Source organism: Papilio polytes, unplaced genomic scaffold (genome assembly GCF_000836215.1).
Source record: "Papilio polytes unplaced genomic scaffold, Ppol_1.0 DF821289.1, whole genome shotgun sequence".
Classification (NCBI taxonomy): domain Eukaryota; kingdom Metazoa; phylum Arthropoda; class Insecta; order Lepidoptera; family Papilionidae; genus Papilio; species Papilio polytes.
This window is the reverse complement of record NW_013527915.1, coordinates 5,390,108-5,396,512: the sequence shown is the minus strand read 5'-3', so window position 1 is coordinate 5,396,512 and position 6,405 is coordinate 5,390,108. Positions and strand designations below refer to the sequence as shown.

At 33.1% G+C, this 6,405-nt stretch overlaps 1 protein-coding gene across 1 annotated transcript in view; it reads left to right on the top strand.

Moving 5' to 3' along the window:
- LOC106109149 (retinoic acid receptor RXR-like) overlaps nucleotides 1–6,405 on the top strand; it is a 71,248-nt gene that overhangs the window by 14,932 nt on the left and 49,911 nt on the right. The gene's annotated exons all lie outside the window — the stretch shown is intronic.

Sequence of the window (6,405 nt, the reverse complement as noted above, 5' to 3'; positions counted from 1 at the left end):
GTATACATGAAAACGTCTGAGGACCCTCATCGTCCTCGTCGCATTAGACGCAGTTTTTGTATTACTTTTTTTTTTCTTTATGCATGCAGCTGTTACAATCACGCCGGAGGAATGAATACTCATATCTGAAAAGAATCTTTTAAAACCAAAGGAAATATGAAGCGAAGTACAGCTAGTCGGCGTCATTCTTTTTTACTATGACTTTGTCATTGTTTAACTTAAAGAGAAAGAAATTTGATTGTTCTTTAATCAATCCTTCATTGTAGACCTAACCTAAGTAGGTGAATATCTTTGGAACTTAGTTTAAACACTTACATTTTTGTTGCCTAAGATGTCAGCAATTACAGCATATTTTTTAATAATTCTATTTTTAATAATAAGCCCTATATTTACGTCACACTTAGGCTACACCACCACTTAGGGGGTAAATATTTTGGATAAAAACCCAAATGTGGGAAAGGGATCTTAAACTACAAGCTGCCAACATCAAGGAAGCAAGGTTGTCATTTATGCATTTGAATTTTGACATTTGACAAATATAAACAATAAAATAAAGTGATTATAATTTCAAGTGGATGAAGCCGCACGGGAACCGCTAGTAAAATGTAAAGTCGTTCGGTTGTTCTTGTCTGGTTAATCATAATTCCATTAATCGAAGAAGCAGGTGATTTTCCTATTTTATAACGTAAATTAACTACCCGGAGGTTTTCTTAATAATCGTTCAATGTTTAATATGTAAATATCAATGCAGTCTTTTTGAAATAAGAAAACAAAAATATTTGCACGTTAGCGTTTTTTGTTATCTGTACCTGACTTTAAAAGGAAATACTTCTGGTTTAATACTCGAATGCGACGATTTTGTTAATACTTTAGTAGTTTAGAGCGAGCTAAGTTCAAACCTATATTAAATCCTCTTGCTAATTTAAAAAGTAGGCTCCATAGGTACTGGTGTAGCTGTTTCTTTGAACTGCGTTAAAGTTACACGAGACTTTATGCGGTAATACAGTTTCTTGTTGCGACCTAAACAATTCAATCGTAGTTCGCAAATAGGAACGTCCAGTGAACTACTAACAATAGGTGATTTCCTTGTAATGTCATTGTTATGTTACCTGTCTATCCATAAGGAAGTCTATGGTTCATACTACAAGCGCTAGAAGATTCCGTTGTTTATAAAGTTTTTGTGTCGTTATTGATTGTGTTTATTTATTGTTTTTGTAATTATTACTTTTATTTTTCAGTAAAATAAAATTAAAAATTATTGTAACTTTTTGTAATAGTCCACCTATTGTGGTACCTAATCAAATTGTTAATATCATATTGGATTACGAAATAATGAGACTTGTGTAAGAAAACTGATTAGCTTTTTAAAATTCTCCAGTCTTTGGTAAACACTACATACTTCATTTATTTTTGAATTATCGACTTTAGATTCTACATAATACAAAACATTAATTTGTTTTAAAATTATCAGCAACATTTTTAAGCTCGTATTGCCTTATATAACCAACACAGATCGGTAAATAAAATTATGCAATTGCGTTGTCGGCAGTGTAGACGAAATGCTTACAATCCTAAAATAGTAGAGCTAATTGTGTTTCATAAGAGCGGACTGAAGGGTCGTGATGAAGGTATATTTAGCCGGGCGATGGCGGAGGCGGGTTGCGGTGCGCGCGGAGCGGGGGGCACGCGGAAACGTAGGGCGGGCGGGAGAGCGGAGGGCGTTGACCGTGAACGTGGGGCGGCATCGATCCGGCCATACCCTCGCGCAACGGGAAAGTGTACGCCGCGGCCGGCGACTACGCCGTCCGTACCGTGCTCGACGGTGTGCGGTGCATACTGCTGCTACTACGAGAGTCAGCATTCGTCATTGTTCACTATTACGACCTAAACCAAAGTTACGTTGAACGTGACTGCTAAGTAGCGAGTACACATGCTATTGAAAAAATAACTGACATTAAAATTCAAAATATTCAACAATATTAAAAAAATACACACACCTTTCGCATAACATTTCATTAGAAGAATTCGAGATACTTTATTTGTAACAAGCAGTTACAATTTCATTTAGAATTCGCTACTAAGCCGCCAAGAGTTGTGAAGCTAAAACAAGAAAAAGTCGGATAAATTATTATATGTTGTTAAATTTGGACGTTTTTTTATATATAAAACATTCTAAAAGCTCAAGAATAGAATCAAGACTTAAGAAAACTCAGATAAAACCTTTTACTAAATAACATTTGAACAGATCGGATAAAAATAGTCTCGCTTGTAAGTTCGAAGAAAACTAGTCGATATTCGTATAAGATCGAGCATTTCCTTGCATTAAACATGAGACGCGTTGTACCAAATTCGAACCCTCTTGGCGTCCCTCGCCTCTAATAACGGAATTAAAGTTAGTAGGGTGGCGGATCCGAGGGTCGGCACCGCTGTAAATACGTGTCTACTCAGTTATATCTCACGCATTGCAAGGTTACATATTTGAAATTAAATATGCATAGAATTACATTGTTCGTATCAAGGATATTTGTTAATAAAATTTATTTATTCTGGTAACTGCATTACAAATTACTTAAGTTGTTTTTCTATTTTTCTTCGATCTACTGCAAATTGTTTCGTATTTCATCTCGTAATATGTTTAAAAAATCTATCTGAAATATAATCCTCTATTCTAGTTTCATATAATTTTAATAATTGTAAAGATAATCTCAATGAAGTGTCACGAGGTATAATAACCTTTCAAATAAAATATTTTCATTAGATTAATTCTTCACTTGAACTTTTGGTAACATTTAGGTATCATAATATATTCTTAGGATAAAATTAAGACGATATTAATTTAAAAACATCCTGCTTTTTTAATAATTTATATTATGTTATAAATAATGGCAATATTAAATTTTATATTGCCACAAAATGATATTGCATATTGTGCTGTCGTTTTCCCGTCGTTCGTCGTGCCATCTATTCACGGGATAGGTTGCGTCGTGTGCAGCCGGGTGGGGGCACGGGATGGGGGTGCAGGGGGCGGTTGAATGTCGGGCAAGGGCGGCGTGAGTCACGGCCGCCTGGTCGATACTGCACCGTGGCTACGTGCCCCCCGACAGGACTGCGTGCTGCAGCCGCTTCCAGACCGAGCCCGAATGTCGTTCGAAGGTTACACCCAGTCTTCTACGCAGTGCCAACTGCGACTTCAGTTTCATACTGCGCACTAACTTGCTTTGCACTTACATAACTTGGTTCTCTTATAACTTAGTTTTAGGTTACATTGCATTTCAGATTTTTGTGATATGTTATTTAATTATTCGATGTCGACTAAAATTCTAGACTTTGCTTTAAACCTAACAAACAATCAAAGTATTAGCTTAAGGGTAAAATTACGAATTAAGACCCAACTAACAGAAACTTTATTATGTTTAAAGGAAGAGGAGAATTCTTCTGCTAATTAAGGTTACAGTTAAGTCATGACCACATAACTATCCTAGTTTTTAACGTCTGACAATTGAATATTGTACTTGTACATTGTGGAAAACGGTATCCATGTAAAATACGCCTCGTTTTTCTAATTGAAGTAACACCGTCTGTGCTATCGACCACCTTTTGAATAATTCGTTACGTTGAAAGCTAGCCATTGACGCCCGTTGTATTTTGGGAATAGTTCAATGCAATTCAACTTAGGGTTTTTACGGTTCTTCAATATTCGTTTTTAATTAAAATTAAGAAGTTTAAAACAAAATTAAATGTTTTGACGTTTTAAATGAAACTTTGCACTTTGTAAATGTATTTGAATTATTTTGTATACTTATATATACTAATATTATAAACAGAAATTTGTATTTTAGTACATACTAGCTGTTCGCGCGCGGTTTCATCCGCATAAAATTATAAATTTATTTGTCAAATTCTCAATTGCAAATGTCAAAATACTTATGGCAATATCTTGATGTTGGCAGCAACTTATGGTCTTTTTCTCACATTAGGGTTTTTATCCAAAATATTTACCCCCTTAATTTAATGCCGTGAAAATATATAGTCTAAAGCGTGAGCCAAGTGAAGGGCTTTTTATTAAAAAAATAATAATTCACAAATATAGTTTAATTGCTGACAACTTAGGCAACAAAGAAGTGCGTGTTTACGATTTATTATAATAGTATAGATTGATATATGTAACTCAAAAAAGACTGGACCGATTTAAAAAATATCTTTTACCATTATCTTAACACGGCCGAAGTCGTAAGCAACAGCTAGTAATTAAAGAGATTAAAAAATAAATGTAACTAATATCGTTCAACCGTATGAGCTAGTAAAGAGCTTGTGAATTTCCGCTGCAAGAATACGTATGTAAATAAATTTAATAAATATCATATACTTTTCAAAAATAAACATTAACTCATACAGTTTATTACTTTTATAACAGTATCTTAACATTATACCCAGTTCATATTATTCCAGTCCAGATATCTAATTCAGGGATATTATATTGATATTGTTTATGTATTTATTGATGTTAGATGACATTAATTACGCTAATTTACTGCAGAAGTGGCGAAGAAATTTATCTGACGCTGTAAACATATCGTTTACCATTTCTTAATAAAATTGTCATGTCACTCTATCCTTTTGAAAGGCTGGCAAGTTTGTGTTTATGTGACAAAATTCCATTACCTTATTTTCACTAAATATCTAATTTGCTAACGTAAAACGTACATGTAAAGAGCTAGAAAATTTAAATTTTTAAACAACAATAATAAAAATCCAAAAGGTTGAATTGAAGTGTTTTCCTGTATCGTATTATATTAGCGAGATAATGTAAATATTCTTGTGTACGTATATATTTTGCCAGCGTCGCGTGCTACTATATTTGCGTGTGTTAAGTGGCATTGAGTACTAATAATAATAGGTGAACTTGACATTGAGAGCAGAGGCTCGTCAACGTAACGAGACTTGCCGTCTCTACCGCACGCTGCTACCGCGTTGAGGTAGGAAGGGGATAGATAATATATCTTTCTGTGTACGCGACTGTTTGTAGGTCAGTCGTGTATTTGTTCCGGACGATAGTCAGAAAGTCGACTGGAGGTTAGAAATACGCAGTTTATTATGTTCGGATTTGCTTTAATTTGACGAAGGTCTTCCTACACCTGCATTTTTATAACTAACCTATGATAATGCCAGATTTATCAGCATAATAGTTTTAAATCTAATAAATTGTAAAATATCATTCAATAATACAGTGTTTCTATATATGAGAATGTGTGAATATATCCACTAGTTGTCGTCAGCGGCTCCTTTGCGCGGAAATTAAAAAAAAATAAGTAACTAGCTTATTTGTTTTTCCAGACTAAGCTCTTCATCTATGACAATTATCATGGAGATCCATTCTGAGGTTAGAAGATACCTTCGAACAAACATCCATCCATCTAAATTTCCCAGTTATGTTATTAGAAGACTGACTATTACGTCATATTAACAATTTATTTCAACAACAATATTAGGAATTAAAATTACAACAAAGAACAAAGGTTTTTACTGTAGTTACTAAAAAGTAAAAAAACACACAAGTAATAAAAAGTTACAGCGTAGATGTTTGTGGACGCATATTTAAATTTTTATATTATTGAAAATGTTGCGTGTTGACAAATTAATCAATGATAAGCCCCTTAAATGTTTACTACATCTATATTATAATATTTAGTTTCCGTTTAAATTCATAAATTGTTTTATTTGTGTCATTGAAATTTTGTTTCACAGCGATATCTAGTTACATTCCGTGAAATTCCATCTACTGTTCGTGCGCTAAAGCCTACGTGGTGCAGGAAAATTCCGCTAGATGGCAGAAGTAACGTTGTTGGTTGAAAACTTTCACGCTTCACTTGAAAGATGGAGCTACTTGTCGCTCAAGTAAAATAATTTCGGTCTTTGTAATTTTAAATTTTTGTATTGTACTTTTCTTAAAAAAAAATTAGCAACGAGTATGACGTTTTATTTAGGATTTTTTTTTATATTATGAGTTTTAAAATAAAAAGATTTTCACTTCTTGCTTGTATTATTTTACACACAAATAAAATAAAGAGTTGTGCATTAATAAAAAAATATCAGGATATCTGATAAGTAAGGAATTCTTTGCTCCACTTTAACTTAGTTTGTTAATACAATTTTTGTGATTACGTATAATATTGAAAAAGGAAACAAAAACTGTAAAAGATCTTTCAAACCAAGAAGTAACATTATCACTACAAAAATCACTACTTTCAAGTATAAATATTAATAATATGTATTTTTATTTAATTTTATTTGCGTTCATTAATTCTAAAAAGTACCTATGGTTTATGCAATCAGTCGATTATCTATATTTAGTTCATTGATAGGTACATACGTAACTATGTAATGGACTGGGAGAGCGTAAATTGT